A 17,794-nucleotide genomic window follows, 5' to 3' on the forward strand; every position below is an offset into this window, starting at 1 on the left:
TTTAGCTACAAGTTAAAACTAATTAAAGTAATTTTCATCAAAAAGTTTAGAGCCTTATATTTATTAGCCTAAAAGCTCTGTAAATTACCATCACGGCTTGTTTTCTTCCTGGGTATCTATTTTGACTTGTACAGTGCTGACAGTATATTCTTCATCAAAGTCTGAACAACCAAGGTAATCCCATTGGTTGCTATTACACTGGTTGGTCCAGCTCATCAGGAGCGAAACAAAAATCCAAAATTTTCTTATGCCTAACTATGGTGTGAAAATACCTCAGCAGGACCTGCCCCAAAAAAGTTACAATGCCATGTATAAGTCTTACCATCACAGATCTCAGTTTCTACATCATTTTTACCAATGAACTTTGAGAAAGTCTAAATCAGTGAACAAGAAACAGGTAAAATTATTCTTTCTGGTGTTTACTAAACCATATAGTGGAACTGCATAAAAACAATTATGCTTTTCTGGAATAATCAAGTATTTAAAATTAAATTTGCTTTAATTCAAAAGTGATTAAATATAATTTTAATCAAAAAGTTTAGTGCCTCATATATATTAGTAAATGTAAATGCTAGAAAAAATATCACCATTACAGCTGTTTTTTTTTTTCCTGCACATCAATCTAGACTCTCGTAATGCTGATTATTCTTCCTCAAATGGCTTTGTGATGATAAAGACAGTGATTTTAAAATTCTTCATCTTCCTAGTAGGAAATGAGTTTATTATAATTATATTAAAAGATCCACTTGATTACCTCAAATTATCATTTCTCATTACTTCAAAAATCATAGGTTGTTGACAAACTCAAGGATGTAGCACACTCTTGCTCTTTCAAAACAGTGAAATCGGGGAAACTACAACATGTTCTGTTAAACTTGTACAGTCTGGGATTTAAAATGTGATGTAACAGGGTTTGTTCCAGGCAGAAGATCTTCAGTAATGTCTGTAATACTTCTTCTTTTGTCCGTGACATCAGAATTTCAGAATACATCATATTTAGGTCAACAAGAGATGCATTTGTCATCTCACTCCCAATGAACAGTATTTATTTCAATTAATTGTGGTTTTATAAGTTACTACACAAAACATATTCTGTTCCTTACCCTCCTCAGGGGAATAATCACAAAGAAAAACAGCTTGATATTTCTATAAACACATCAATGAAACTGAGTGTCAAGGGATTTCTATCTTTTCCCCTCCTTCAACTGCTTCCTTGAAACTACTTATCTTTTACAACTTTCAGCTATGAGATCGTCTCTAATAATCTGCCTTCATTTCCTACACGTGTATTATTGTCCTTTGGGTCATATCCACACCTAAGTGCGGAAAAGCTCCTGAAAGCAGAGACCCTGTGGATAATGTCCACATAAAGTTTAAAACAAAATTGAAAAAAATATATACATATGTATCCTTAGCAACTTAAATCATAACTTAAAAATCAATATGGATTTGAAGCACTACCCAGAGATTTTGTATTCCACTAACAAGTATGCCATATCCTTTTTATCATCTGTTTCGTTATCTTTGAAAAGGATTATAGCTATTACTCTCAGAGTAATAGTACAAAATTCAAAAGATAAGATTCTTTCCACGACTAAAGGGTTGGAGCTGAGGTAAGAAGGCGCCTCCCTGCGATGGGAGCCCATCCGGATCCCCACATCCTACAGCACCACTCGAGCTCATCGCCTCCCCAATTCATGCCGCATTCCTCTATCAGGCAACGCTTAGAGAAGCTATAGAGCGAGTCACAATCTTTCCCAAGGTTTAAGGGAAATAAAGAGTGAAGAAGATAATTGGTAAAGAGAAAAGCAATCCAAAGACATAATTAAAGCACACAAAGATCAGAGAAGAAATGAAATTACACTCCCAAGGAAGAAAGAGAAAGGCAAAGGATGTGTAGAATGGCAAAAGGTATGCAAATGTAGGTAACGGGGACCCACAAGAAAATGGGGATGGATGGAATGGTCTAGGCTCATGACAGTGAAGTCTGAGTCAAAATCAGGCATGAGGAATAATGCAGAAAGACAACATGGTTGCTCTTCCCTATTTAGTGTGGGACTTAAAGGAAAGTACAAAATCTACTGGCAAACGAAACTACTCTGAAACAAGGTGCTTTTTAGATCACTCTTATGACAAAGGGTATTTAGCACCAATCCATGCTGGTAAAACAAGACACAGTAAAACCAAACAGGTGAAGACCAGTGCTGAAAATGTTCAATATCACAGACAAGAAGCACAGTTTCTCATGGTAAGTGCTATGTATTTCAATTCCTTTAAAAACAAATTTGCCTATCATATTTTAAATTTTCTAACTCTAATTTCAATTAGTGTACATTGCTGTTTAATTCACAATTAGATGATTAGCCAGCATTATTTGCCCAAGTGACATAAACTTCCGGAAATCCACGGGAATCTGCAAAATTTACAGAACTGAATACCTAAAATACGAGTGTGAGGCACAGATATAACACAAAAAAACTCAGGAATGCACAGTGCATTAAAATTCCAAAACTGAAAAACAGAACCAGAACAACAGCTTGAAAAGTAAACAACTTTGAAAGCTCCCATAACAAAGTTCACCGTATTCATGTGTTTGTTAAAAGGAATCTATATTCTTAGATTCAGATCCTGCCTGCAGCTATATTGAGAGTACAGACAGAAAGAAAGGTCAAGAGGGCTATTCCTTCCCAACACACTGAAAAGAGAAGAAATGGAGCTGCTGGGTTGTGGTACTGCAGCCTCTTCCCCATCCCCGTGAGCAGGAACATGCTGGAAGGCACGCCAGGATCCCCAGCGCATCCCCTAACGTCACACCCTGGGACGAAGACCACCAAAGCCACCTTCATTGTACTGCTCCCACTCCACAGAGCCAGCCCAGTTTCTGCGGGCTGAACCAGGTGCCTTCTGCTCTGCTCTGTCCTACCCTACTCCAGCACATCCCAGTTAGATTTTGCTGTACCACTCTGGCCAGAGCATCACATTTGTTCTGGCTGGTACTGTAGTGTGATGTCAGCTATCACTCTTCTGGTATGTGACATCAGGGGAGTGCACACAGGGGACCGTTCCACGGCACTGGCAGCAGCGGGGACATCTCTGGCATCCGCTCTGCGGTTGTGAGGTTACGTAATGCTGTGATAGTCTGAAGAGGATGTCGCTCGACGACACAGCTGAGGTGCCGTCAATAGCTGGACGTTCCAGAACACAAGGCACGTCAAAAAAATTAGCGGAAAATCAGTGGTGTAATTCTATGTATGGGTATCCATTTGTATGGGGTGAGAAGATAGGGCAACTTGAAAAACTGATTAAATATTCCAGTTCCATGTCAGAAAAGTTTGTGGCTAAATTTCTATTGAGCCCAACAAGATAAGGAATCAGTCCTTAATTAAAAGGCAGGAATAATACACAATGAAGATTAAGAACATGTATCCTTATTTTTCCTTGAGAGCAGCATTAGCTCAGACTACTTTATGCTTTGTTTGAATGGAGAAGCAAAATGTAATTAAAGTTTTAATTAAAATTGATTGCAGTCCACAAACCTGAAATGGATAGTGCTGTTCTAACACTGTACTGGAAGACCTTTCAAGTAAACTGATGTTCTTAAATGAACTGTGTTCATAAATGAACTGTGTTCTTAAATAAACATTTTTAAGGCGTTCTGTCAAGTAGAAGGTAGTAGTGAAAACTAATGGGTCTGAAAATGTGTCAGAAATAAACTATTAGTAAGCATGTGCTCTGAGAAGGCCAGTGAATATACATTTTACAAAGACTGAACTTCCTCACGTACTTCTTTTTCTCTGAATGTGAGGATTCTGTTCCTTATCATATTATGGTTAGTAAATATGTGCATACTCTTCATAAAACGGTGGTGGTACCTCTAAGAGCTGAACTTTCTAATATTTGAAGGAAGAGAACACCTCTACACAGAAACACGCATGACAAAATATTGCTAAAAATATTTTGCAAGCAGAATTGTTGGGAGAAGTATCTGTATCTCTTAAACACGCCTGTTATAATAATATCTTCCGTACAAGAACATAGAGTTTTTTCATACGTTTGGCGTTTAAAAGGGCAGTTGTTTTGTTTTGTTTTGTTTTGTTTTTTAATTACCCTGTTATCTACACGGTTTCTTTGTCAGCTGAGAAGCTGGTGGTGCAGGTGACCGCCGCCCCCTCCCCCGGCATCGCTGCACTGTTTAGGACGACGCGGCATTTGGGAGCGCGGTGCCCCCGGCGGTACGTCCGCAGGGGCAGGAGCTCCGGCCGCCCGGGGGCTCCGCACGGCCGGGCTGGGGCGGCCTCCGCACGGCCGGGCTGGGGCTCCCCTTTCCCGCCCCGGGAAGGCGGAGAGTCCCGTCCCACCCCCGAAAAGCCCCTAAACGGGCTCCTGCAGGGGCGGGAGGAAGGGGTCCCTGCAGTTGCATAAGATCAGGCTCCCCCTCCAGCCTTCCCTCCCAATCTCCGAGCGTTTCTCCCCAGGTCGGGGGCCGGAGCAGCCAAGCCGGGGTGGGGACACCCCATCAGAGGAAAGGCGCACGGGGTTGGGGACAGGATGCGGCGGGGGGGACTTTGCAGGTGGCTTCATGCAGGGAGGGGACCGTTCGGCAGCGGGGAGGGGGCGGCGTTCCCCGGTGGGGGCAGTGGGGAGAGCGGGGGTCTGCGGGGGGGCTGGGGACACCCCCGGGGGGAATGGGAAGCCTTGCAGCGGGGGAGCCGGCAGCACGGGCAGCCCTGCGGCGGGGGATGGCGCAGGGCGGAGGGTCGCGATGCACGGGGGAGTGGGCTGTGCGGGAGGGAAGGCAGCGCTTGGGGGAGCCCTTCCAGCAGCCCCCGCCCGGCGCTGAGCCTCCGTGTCCCGCCGCGGCACCTCCGTGCGCTGGGGAAGCGTCCCCGCCGCAGCGCGGAGCCCGGCGCGCTCCTCCGGCACCGCACCCCCGGGATCCGAGCCTTCCCGGAGAGGGCCGGGGGCTAAACAGCCCTTCACGGGGGGGCTGGGAAGAGGAGGGAGAAGAAGCCACCCCGGAGCACCGGCGAGCATGCCTCCCTCTCGCCCCCGCACACACAGCACATCTCCCCGGCGGCGGACAACTCATTCTCAAGCGGTGCTTGCGCCCAAAGTTGCGCTGACCAGGCTGCCCCCCGCCCGCGCTCCCTCCCTCCGCGGCCGCGCAGAGCCCCCCACGCTCCTCTCCGCTCCGGTCAGCGCGGAAAACGCCTCGCTTCCCCCCACGGCTGCTCACGGATCTGCCTCACCCTGCTCCTCCTTTTGTTTTTGATCTCTGGAAATGAAATTCTCTCTCCCGTCGTCTCCTTTCCCTCCTCCTTCTCACGCCTTCGTGTGGGAAATGACTCGGATCGCACAGCAGCTCCTGTTATCTCCTCCCACCTCCATTTTCACTCCGACTGATGCCCAACTAAATAGCAGGAGCGCGGCACCTCCACCCCGCACCTTCCCCGCCGGAGAGGCGAGGCGAGCGCACCCACCGGCAACCGCAACCCGAGGCTTTACCCTGCAAACACCTCGCGTGTTAAACAAAATAAAATAATAAAGTAGAAAATCTCTTACAGGCAGTAAGAATATCAATAAAGCGATCGCAAGGATCGGGAGCACTTCTGCCTTCCCAGTGGGTGTGATGACCTTGCGAGGACTGCTCTTGCTCTTCGGTTTCACACGGTCTTTCTTTTTTTGTTTTCCCCTACTGGAAAAAAATAACGACCTTTTCGCTATCTCTTTTCAAATGAACAAGAACGCCAAAGACTTCCACTTCGACCAAAACATTCCCAAGCGCAAATTATTAAGCGACAGATCAATGCTTCCTTTTGATGTTGTCGGTGTTTATATCCGGATGGATGCGGGAGTCGGTCTCTTATCACGCAACAGTTCGCGGCAAATCGCTGCGGACGCGATTTCCCTCCGCCTCGCCCGTCAAACAACAACTCCCGCACACGGGGCGGCGAACACCAACCGCGCACATCAACTTTCCCGGCGAGGACGATCCCCGAGCGCTGAGCAGCGGCCGCGCCGACCGCGCCGCCCGGGCAGCCCCCGCCGCGCCTCCGTCCCCCGCACCCGCACGCACCCCCGCCGCCCTCCCGGGAGGAAAATCCCCGCGCGGGGCAACCCGGGACAGCCTCGTCCCTCCCGACCCCGCCGCCCGGCGGGCGGGCGGCTGGCGAGCCCGGAGCCCCCCCCACCCCGGTTGACCCCCGCGCCGCCGCCAGCACCCCGGGCGCACTTACAGAGGGCGCCGAGAGCTGTCCGCGGTGCGGAGGAGGGCGCTGGGCCGCGGGGTCCCGCCGGGGTGCCGGGGCCGGAGGGACGGGGCTCGCAGGGTGCGCGCCCGCCCGCCGCTCGCGCCGCAGCTCACTCCGCGCCGCCGCCGCCGCCGCCGCGCGCGCCCCCGCTCCGCCCCGCGCGCCGCCCGCCCGCCCCGCACTGCAGACGGCCGCCCCGCGCGCCCCCCCGCGCACGCGCCGCCCCGCGCCCCGAGCATGCGCGCGGGCGCGAGGGAGGGGGAGCGCGGGCGCGGGCGGTTGGGGCGTCGCGGTGGCGGGAGCGGCGCCCGAGGGCGGGAGGGAGCGGGAGAAGCCCCGGGACGGGGGGACCGGGAACCCGTGGGGCGTGCGGGTCATAGACTCCCAGAAGCATTTTGGTGGGGAGAGACCCTCAGGATCATCGAGTCCAACCGTAATGTAACTCCGGCACTAAACCATGTCGCGAAGAACCTCGTCTATGCGTCTGTTCAACCCCTCCAGAGACGGTGACTCCACCACTGCCCTGGGCAGCCTGTTCCAGTGCCTGACAACCGTTTCCGTGAAGAACTGTTTCCTAATGTCCAATCTGAACCTTTCCTCGTGCAACTTGAGGCCGTTTCCTCTCGTCGGGCTGCCCCCTTGGCCGCCTCAGCCAAGTGTCCTCAGTGTCACACCTGGTGGCTCGAACAAAAGGCCCGTGGCCCGCCGGGGCGCTCCCGGTGGCCACCATGGTCTGTGGCCATCATGCACGTGCGGGGACATAGCTCTGATTTTACCCAACGCGTGGAGCCATCCGAAACTATCACACCTGTGGTGAAACTCTGGCCCAGGTTGCCCAGAGAGGTGGCGGATGCCCCATTCCTGGAGACGTTCAAGGTCGCACTGGACGGGGCTCTGAGCAACCTGATCTGGGTGAAGATGCCCCTGCTCATTGCAGGGGGGTTGGACTGGATGAGCTTTGAAGGTGCCTTCCAACCCAAACTGTTCTGTGACTCTGTGACACGGCCCTGCAGTGCAGCTGCCCTTGGGATGGCGGCACCTGTGTCCAGCATGTGGCGCCACCTGTAGCCACCGCGCACCTGTGGAGACATCGTTGTGCATTGCAAGCCACACTTACATCTGTGTCTTTTTTCCACAAGCTTCTTATAACAGCGTCAGAGTTAATGCTAGATAGGTTAACTTGCATAACGTTCAGCCCTTTGATGTAAAATTAAACTGATCTTGCCCTTCGATATAAAATCCAACTGATGTTGCCCTTCTCTCACTGTTGTCACTCTCGTCATAGTTGGTGTTCTGGAAGGAGTAAAGATCGTGGCTCATTCAATAGGCATCACACAGCATGTAACTAATTGGTAGAGCCCTTCTAAGGCAAAGACATACATAAATGTTTACTTTCATGCATGGCAAGTTCTGTTGCCAGCTGTTTGCAATACATAAATTAAGCATATTTATTATGTCCTAGAGAAAGCAAATGGATGCAGCAAGGAGGTGAAAGGAAAGTAAAATAATGGCACGTACAAAAAAGGGTATCTAAATCAAGCCATGCCCATTTTTATCCTGCTACTCTGTTTCAGAAAAACAAAACTATGAAGATTGTATAATACATGATAGATGGTAATAGTGTGGAGGACTCTGGTGGGTCCGTGGATTCCCTGACAGAGAGCATGGGAACAGAGATCAGCCTTGAAATATTAAGGCCTACCCATGAGAAAGATGGGAGTAAAGGAGTATCCGGAGATATTAAGGTGTACCCGTGAGAGAGAAGGGAATAGAAGAATAACATTGATGATAGCAAAATTAGCCAATGAGATTACTGCTGTAACTTGTAACCAATAGCGAAGAGACACATGAATTGGTAAAACTGTATAAAAATGCACTTGTGGCAATAAATGGCATCTACTACTTTCATCTTGGAAGAACTTGGTCTATGTCGTTTGTCCGTCTCAACCGCGACATAATAGTTTTTAGTTTATTGTTGAAATGCCCAAAGAATTCAATTGTAACTCAAACTGATGTGTTAAGTATTCTATAAATACACATGAAGATACAGTATTTTCACTTTGCTATTAGACAATTGAATTCATTAGTTACCTGTATGATAAGGAAAAATCACTAAGTTTACATCCAGATTTTTTGTTGTTGTTGTAAGACAATAATATTAGGATGCTATGCTTCTTTGGAGTTTCCCAGAGCATGTCACTTCCTCAGATCATATTTTGATTTTCTACAGGTGCAAAACTGCAGCCTGAAAATGCTAAAAATTTAGGTTGATTCAAACCTTAGCACAAGCAAACACTTGGGAGGTGATTTAGTTCACTGAGTATCTCTGAAATTCCTGTTTTATTTGTTCTGATTAATTTAAATTATTTCCTGTCATCTTCGTATTTTGCTACCTCATTGCTTGCTCGGCCTGCCAGATCATTAATAATCATCTTTAGCATAATGAAAGTTATGTGCTGTGGCATCTGCTTGGTAAGTTTTAACCACATGGTTCCCTCATGTTTTCTGCCTCTTGTTCAGTTCTTTATAAGTTTTTCTTTTACCATCACAGTGCAACATTAATTGTGTGAGACCTATTTTGATGGTGCCCATATTGCAGTTACTGTATGACTTCATCTCATCTTGGGTAACTCTTCCAGTGGCAGCCGTGTAGCCCTGGGAGCGCAGAGCTCCGTGTTGGCTGTAAGACCAGGTATTTACTCGGTGTTGTAGTTGGGTTTTGCTGCTGTTTCATTCTTTCACAGCTACCGAGGTAACAATATCTCAGTTATCTGGCTGAAAGCTGGCCTAGGGTTGTTTGCTGCGTACCTGGCACTTGTAGTTGACATGCCTTTCAATATTCTTGAGGGGCATGCTTTTCACAAAGGCGATGAGCATTTGCTTGCCCTCAGAAAACAAAAACCTTAGGTTGAATTTTAAAATATTTTGCCTACTGCACGTTAGAACTTTTCTTATAATGATTTTTTTTTCCAATGAATTCAGTGGCAGAATTCCCTTCTACTATAAAAAAGTGTAGGTTAAGTAGAAGGTACTATATAGTGTGTTTTCATGTATGACTTTCCCAATCTACGTTTAGGTAATTCTGTATAAAATCAGGTTACTTTGACCATGTTTTTGAATGCATTTGAAAACATGATACTCTTTCAAAAAAACAAGTACTCTGAGGTATTATTATAGAAAACTTTGGTTTATTTTTTCACGTAACAATGCAATACAAAATCCCGTATGAAAAGTAAATATATATAAAACCTTCCCATTCATAGTATTACTGCTTAGTTCAAAACACCCATGAAGAAGATTCATTTTGCTATAAATCAACAATTTAACAAATCTTGCCTATTAAACCATGCACAGGATTATTGAAAAGATACTAACGGCATGATCAGCAATGGTGTTGACACATCATATGCTGTGCTGTCCTACACCTTACACAATTCTGAAGGCTTTTGTAAGCTGGGTGTAGAAGTTTACCAGTTCAGACCATTGGCATATTCAGCCACTTAACATTCATTTTTAATCTATGTAAATCATAATATTGGATTTTAGACTGTGGGGAATTAGATGCACTGCACTTATTTATCATATAGATAATGGTAGGATTTTTCATTTTCTTGCTATTCAGTTCTTTGAATTTTGCAAATGAAACTAATTGTTGCCATTTAGCAGCTTTAAATGGTTTTTGAACCTAAAGAACTGATTGCTCATAATCGAGCTACAGCAATTTAAACAAAGTCAGGATCTGACCCAAAATTTTCTATTTAGTGTATATTTATCTTATCTTCAGAATGAACAGTGTAAATATGAGAATTTCTAGCATAGGAATGAATAGAACAAAAATGTAGGTACATGCTCCTTTTACAGTCCACCATCACTTTTGTGGGTCTCTTTTAGGCTTTGATTCCTAAACGCTCTGCTTATGCCTTTGAAAGAAGCCAAGTGATGCCCTAAGCCTCTGATCTTGTCAAGGGAGACAGATAGGCATCTCCAGAGGGAAAATCAAAATCTAATGAAATCGAGGATCTTCCTCTCCTTTTTTCTCTCCCTTCTTTGCTCCAGAGTAGAGAATTCAATATTAAAAGACACTGACTCTGAGAGGAGTCACTATCTCAGCAGGCGGCTTACTGGTAATGAGATTTTTTTTTTTTTTTTTTTTAGCATGATCTCCTGTTTTACAGGCACCAATTTAATTGCAGAATACCATTTCATGGGTTGCATTTCCCCCCCTCCCTTTTATGCTCAATACTTACTAAGAATATATTTGCGTATATATTTTATGAGAGTCAACAGCAGAATAAGTATAATAGGAAGAAATTTGAGTCTGTATCTATAGCAGTATCCTTTATGTTCTGCCAGGCCTCTAAAGGAGGGGTTGCCTTTTTCCCTTCTGTGTTCCCTTCATGCAGTTTCTGCTCACTGAATATACTTGTCTGTATGTGGGGAGCTGAAAGCAGCACTGCGGATGCAAGGATTGGCAGAAGGGAGCTGCTGCAAGGCTTTAGGATTAAATGAAGCTGCTGCAACACACTGCAGTTGGAAAAGGGTGAGATTCGCGATACTCAACAGCAAACAATGAGCATGACCAAGATTATCAGTTTCAAAATGATTGTAGATTGTCTTGCTGCTTTAATGTGCTATATATAATTATATGAAAATTACATTTTTATGTGTATGCATTATCTTTCACATTCATCTCTCATTCATTTTTAAATAATGCCCCTAAGAATACAGATAAAACAAAATGTATTTACTTAACTAATAAATCCAATCTTTTTTCTTTCTGAACTTGGATGATTTTATGTATACAGATCACTTTTGTATGTGTCAAACCAGATAATTTATAATTCAGTCTTTTTATTAATGAGATTATTTGTCTTCAATTTCTAAGGCTCATGGAATGAAACGTAAAGGAAATATCATTTATGTAACATCATCTCTGATGTTGTATAATACAGTCACAACTGGAGAGTACACACAATGCCCAATGTTAGATACCTACATTTGATAGCTAAGTTACTCGCCTGTTTCCTTGCATTGCCCCTGCTGTCAATGAAAGTAAAAAGAAGCCCTGACAGGGTGGTTCAGACTGGGAACCTGGCTACCAAGAGCCAAGGAAAAAGACTTGTAAGTTTAGGTACCTAAATGAAGCGTCTAAAGGTAAATGGCATGAGCCCAATTTTCACCCCAGTAGGGAGTTTCCCACAGAAGCTGTTTCAGTTGTTCCTCTTAAGTGAGGGATTCGCTCAAGCAGAAATATAAGGTTGGCATTCTGGACCTAAGAAATATAAGCTTCAGGTAAATAATGGTTGTTTAGAAGGATAGGAATAACAAAACTTTGAAACATTTCATTTTCTATAAATGTCCTAAACATAGTGTCATGCTTTCCTCTGCCATTTAGCTCAAGGCAGAACTCTTACATATACAAAATAATTCCTGTGAAGTCAAAATGGTCATGCAGTCTTGAGACGTTCCAAGAGGGCTTTGGTTGCTTATTTGATCCAAAAGTGATCCTTTTTTTTTGATCCTTAGCTAAAATACTATAATGGTGACATAAAAAATTGGAATGCAGCTGTGGAAATAATAATAAAGGAAATGAAATTAAATAATAAATTAAAAGCCCACATTCCAGATAGGTTAGAAGATTTATTAATAGTGAAATACTTAGTTTTAGCAATACACATCAAAACAAACAAGATGCTACCCAACTGTTTTAGACACCAGATTATCTCGCTCAGTTTACTTGCATTTTTGTCATTATTTTTATTATTAATTTTTTTAATGCAGTTCTGTATGGTTAATAATACACTTCTACGCTGTGCTGTGAATGCACTTTCTACTAAAATATGGCAGGAAGGGTACATGGGGAATAAAGGTTGCAGCAGGAATGTTTACTTGCTTGTGGACAAAATGTACTCGAATCTTGGTGCACATTGAGGTAGTTATCTTTTTGTAATTAAACTGCACTGTGAGACGCGATGACTTCTCATAATAGTCTTTATTTCAGAAGTAATACTTTTTAATATAATTTGGTTTGAGAAAACAGCAGTGAATCAGCACTCTTGGATTATAATCGCAAAAGCAGAATGTACTGCTAAGAGTGGAGATACATGTAAGAAAGTGGGCTACTGGACATAAAATAAGCACATAACCAACAGACAAAAGTGCTCTTCAGAGAAAAGAGATGTTAAACAAAACATTGACAAATTGTTTCATAATTCCATTTGCAAGGAAATCTTTCCATCTGTAATACTAGATCATCTTTACTACATCTATTAGCTCCTAAAATAAGTGCCAGTCCTCTATACATACCTTTCTAATTGCCAACATCTCTATTTGCCAAAATTGTGCTGCTGCTGCTTCTCTCGCCAACATACATCACACAGCATCTAGTCTGGTACTTGGTAGTAGAGATGTCAGCTTAAGGAAAGCTTATCAAAAGCACAACAGTTACACAGCATTTCTTTGACGAGAACACTTCCCTTTCTAGTAGTTTCAAGTTTAGGAACATGCAGAGCTGGAGAATACATTTGGATCAGGATGCTTAACAGGCACTGGTGAGCTGCCTAGTCATGAATTTGCCGTTATTAATGAATTTATATCTGTGGTTTCTGTAATTTCCTATTGCAATGGGTTCCACAAGTAACTATGCTTTAGATGTGTGAGGAAATATACACCCGTACCCGTTTTTCACATGAATGGTGAAAAATTTAGTGCCACACTGAAAACAAGCTGTGCAATATCAACATATTAATTTGAAGTAACTTTGAAAATACAAATTTGTAAATACTCATTAAAATGCATAATATAAATATTTAAGAAAAATCAATACTGAGCTAACTGTACTGATTTTCATTATTTTCTATCTGATAAGTCTTACAAGGAGCAGTTGAGGGAGCTTAGGCTGTTCAGCCTGGAGAAAAGGAGGCTGAGGGGAGACCTTATCGCTGTCTGCAAGTACCTGAAAGGAGGTTGTAGCATGGAGGGTGTTGGTCTCTTCTCCTGAGTAACAAGTGATAGGACAAGGGCAAGTGGCCTCATGTTGTGCCAGGGGAGGTTTGATTGGATATTTGGGAAAAAATCTTCGCAGAAGGGGTTGTCAGGCATTGGAACAGGCTGCCCAGGGAAGTGGTGGAGTCACTATCTCTGGAGGTGTTCAAAAGGCATTTAGACGAGGTTCTTAGGGACATGGTTTAGTGCTAGAGTTAGGTTATGGTTGGACTTGATGATCCTGAGGGTCGCTTCCAACTGAAATGATTCTATGATTCTACAAAACTGAAAAAGAAAACAAAACAAAATGAATATTTTAAAACTTGTGAACAAGTGTTCTGTAGCATATCCCATCACCATGTTTTCCTGCTGCAGAACTCAAGGGCCTTCCCGCAAAGTCAGACCTCAGGAAGCGTTTGGGGTATGCATGTACTGGTGGATGATTGTATTTGATGGTAGAGGACGAAGAGGGAAAGATGAAGAGAGCTGCTGTTCTCAGAACCTTCATCCTAAAACTCTAAGAGCTTGAAAACACTTTCCCTGTGAGAACCACCTGAGGTGGTTTAGCTCGACATCAGATAGGAAGTGTTCCTGCTTCCCTGAGCCTTCCTGAAGAACTTCCACTCCCTTTTGGAGCCCTGTGGTTAGCCGCTGTTGAATTTCCATCCATGCTGTCCTCCCTCTCAGGTTCCTGTCTGACCATCCAGCATCACTCTTCATTCCTGCATCCCTGGCATCTCCCATGCTCTCTGCTGCATCCAACAGCCTGAGGCACAAGCCTCTTCCAGAATGGCTGGTTGTTCCCAGTGGAGGGGTGTACCAAAAAATAAGGTAGCTGTGTGCATATTATATTTTAAAGTTCAAATGTGGCCTATTATCTTATGTAAGACAAAGAGAATTTTAATATTTTTACTTGCTCTTTTGATTTGTTTAGCACCGATAGCAAAGTAAGCTATACAAACAGGGAACAGTCTGGTGTGGCTGTCATAAACAAATTATTCTGTAGCAACACAGACCTGAAGCCAGAAAGCTTCAAACAAATGCAGCAGATATTATACTTTGCAAAACTGTTGTTTCAAATAAGCATTATCAACTTTTCTAGCTGTTTATTATTCCGTCATCTATTAATATGTATCTGCAGACTAATGAGAAATATTTGTGCATTATTCCATACAGTTGTTGGCTTATCTGAATTATGTATAATATAGTAATAATAAATGTTAGCTATATCCATAAAAAAAAATTTAATCCTTAAAATGGACTTTTATTTCTTTTTAACAATTTGGTAGTTTATTTCATGTTATGCAGTACTTTACACTGTACAATTAATCTTCCAATCTTCAGTTTCTTTACTCATAATGATTTTCTTACCTATACGATTTTCTACATGTTGTCTACATTACTGGTCAGCATACTTCAAGTTATCCCAGGTGCTGTTTTGTTCAATAATGAGGCCAGCAGTGTTTGTAATTTGGGAGGTGAACCAAAAATAGCAGAATAAGTTGAAATTAATTTAAAATCAACTCACTGCGAAAAAAAGATTGCCCCTAGCTCATTATTATATGACTGCAGACTGCTACTCACTGGGTAGAGTATTGTAATGTAACACTGTATCACAGCAAGAAATGAAAGCAATATTGAGTTGGATGAGTTTTAATAAACCCAGAAACTAATAGAGGCCTTAGACTAGATATTTTAACTTACCATCAGTTGTTATATCTTTTCATCAGATTTAACAAGGTCTAGGGAAATGCTGAGTATAATTTACTTCATGTAATGTTATTAGACCAAACAGTTCTGATTTTTTGAGCAGTAATTTTTCTCTCCAGATCAGAAGTGTTAATGAGTAGCTAAAGAATGTCTCTGTAATATGCCTGTCATCCATTGCCTTGGATAATGATTTTTAAAATAATTCTGGAAAGAAAATTGTTTATTCTGAAGGCTGTTCTAAGTGAAAAGAGCTAATATTTTTCCAGTTAAAATTTTGTGAGCATAAATAATCAACTAAACAAGAACCAAGCAGGTCTATGAATGGAGCAAACATATTTAGACCTGTTGCCTTTATCATGCTGTACTTTGGCATATGTTGCTAGACAAAGATTCATCATAGCCTGTACACATATACTGGGATATGTATGTGTCTATCTGGTGTATATAGGTAAGCTAGACCCTTTCTTCAGTACTTTCACCATGAGCTTTCCAGAGGCTGATTACAGCATAGAATTCCTTGTGCTCTTACCTGTCTTACGAAAGGACAAGACAGAGAAGGGAGGCAGCCTCTCATTCCTTTTGCTCCACAGAGATGTCTGCTAATAAATGCAGAGCATGTTCTGCTCTGAGTAGAGCAACTCTGTGGGCATGCACAATCTAGGAACTCAAGAGGAAGCCCAGGCAACTCAGCTTAAATATCTGTTGCAAGCATCAGTCTCCGTGAAGATGATGTTTCCCTCTGTCATCCTGCTGAGCTTGCCTAGTGGAAAAGTGGCGGCTTAACTGTTATTTAACAGTGAATAAAAGAACAGCGTTGGTCAAAAGACGTGTCTGTGCTTCATAATGCTCTTCGAGATGGAGACACCTAATCCTGAGTGAGTTTACTTAGGTTCCAGCAATGGGACAGTCACCTAATGCATCCCTGAAACCAGATTTATTTACCCGCTGATCCAACTGCTTCCTATACTCAAAATCATTTAGAGTTCATGACATTACCTTCTGACATGCTGTTCATTACATAATCTTTTGTTGCTTTATTTTCTTTGCAGCCTTTTCGGAAGCAATACTTTACTAGCTTCTCAAACGATTAGCACCTAGTTGCAAACACATTCACTTAACCAAATTTAGACACCGCAGAAGCCCTTTGCATTTGAGGTAGCCACACTGTGTTGCCAGTATAGTCAGTTGAAACAAAAAGGCATTTTTAATAGTTTTTCTCTTCCTAAACACCTAAAATACTTGAGATTTAATGTCAGCCCAGAAATGCCTATTTTTCCCCACTGTCTATAAAGGGAACCTTGAGTGGTTAGCTCAGATACAGATATCCTAAATTAGGTTACGTGAAAAGCACCCTGTAGTTTTCAGACTGGTAAGAAATATTGCTAATTGTAAAAATGGCAGTCCTGGTGCTCGAATCTGTGGGATCTACATTGCTGACCCAATTGCTTAGCTGTTAAATTTGCATTAATTTAGATTATATTCTCCCTCCTGCAGACATAATGTATTTTAGAAAACATAGGGAGAGTCAGTTCATGTGCCATTATTTCATTCTAATAATCTGTTAATTAGTACTTTGGTTTTAATCTTATCTTTCAGATAAATTCAATAAGAAACGGGTAATAGGTCAACTGCAGATTTACCTCTTGGACCTACAGCATGTTGATCTTTCGGCAGCTTAGATGCAAATCATTGTACCTAGTTTAATGTTTATTATAAAGAAATCACCGTTACTGCAAATAATTTTACACTCTTTCTGTAGTTGGGAGATGCCACCACATGGCAACACATCTCTTCTCTCTTAGAGACTGAGGTGAGTCACCAGCCAGATGAGTCTCCCACACTGGACATTTGACTTTTAAATTACAGAAGTGAGGTTATAATTAGCTACGCAGTGAAAGGGCCCAGAGTTTAGAGCTCATTTACTACCAAGATGATCACTTTCAGGCATTATATCTTAAGAAAGCAATGATTTATGTTTTAATGTCCTCTTATGTTCCAGATTCTTTGTCTTTGCAAAACATCTAGTAATTCATGATCCTTCTCTCTGATGCCATTTCAAACCAATGATAGACTGATGAGTGTTTTGTCCCATTTAGTTTAATGTGAATGTAGCATAACTGAGATTCTGTTGTTTCTCTTGATATATTTAATATTTTCTGGTCTATTTGAGTTGTTTAAACGTGGGTTAATATATATACATAATTTCTGTGTGTATAGGCAACTAGGCACACAAGATGTTAAGTCTATATTATTTACTGCCCAATCTCATGTACTAAATGTTTTCTTTACAAAATTTGTTTACAGAATTTTGGGGCTGTTACTTACCTACCTCTTAGTTGTTTTTTAGGCAGCTGGGTAGTTTGATTTTTTTAGTCTTTCTATGGAATTGTCTCTTTTACCAATGTGTTGATGTCTAACAGGACATCTGAACTATTTCATAGATGTTTAATTGTTTTTCTTTCCTCATCTTGAGTCTGTTCTAAATTCCTATCTGTAGTTGAAATGGGGATTGGACATAAGAGTTTTGTAAAGACCTGCATAACTGCCATTTTTAACTGTTTCTACGCATAAGAATGCATTTAGTATAAAATTGCATAAATGTACGTATTATTTTATACAATAATATACAATTCTATACAAATATAAAAACTGTATAGATTTAATTTGTGTACCTTTTATGTGAAAATGGTGGTGCCCCGTTTACAAGATACTTGAAGAAACGCCTGCAGTCTTTCTTGTGTCATATGTTGATAGTTGACCATGTTTAAGATGGGGCCAAGCAGGAGGTGGAAGCTATCTCATTTTGCAGTTGTTCAGCATGAACCTCAAGAAAAAGCTCCGTCTTCTTA

The 17,794-nt window shown here is 42.5% G+C and overlaps 1 protein-coding gene across 4 annotated transcripts in view; it reads right to left on the reverse strand.

Annotated features, from left to right (window-relative positions):
- VSNL1 (visinin like 1) overlaps window positions 1-6,303 on the reverse strand; it is a 97,365-nt gene extending 91,062 nt beyond the window's left edge. For 2 of the 4 annotated variants that reach the window (XM_065631655.1, XM_065631654.1), the window contains exon 1: window positions 5,250-5,447. The gene's annotated coding sequence lies outside the window, so the exon portion shown is untranslated. Of the gene's footprint in view, window positions 1-5,249; window positions 5,448-5,562; window positions 5,696-6,236 lie in introns of those variants that run through there. The other 2 variants (XM_065631652.1, XM_065631653.1) reach the window with 2 other exon arrangements.
- Between the last annotated feature and the right edge of the window lie 11,491 nt (window positions 6,304-17,794).

Source organism: Caloenas nicobarica, chromosome 3 (assembly GCF_036013445.1).
Source record: "Caloenas nicobarica isolate bCalNic1 chromosome 3, bCalNic1.hap1, whole genome shotgun sequence".
NCBI lineage: Eukaryota > Metazoa > Chordata > Aves > Columbiformes > Columbidae > Caloenas > Caloenas nicobarica.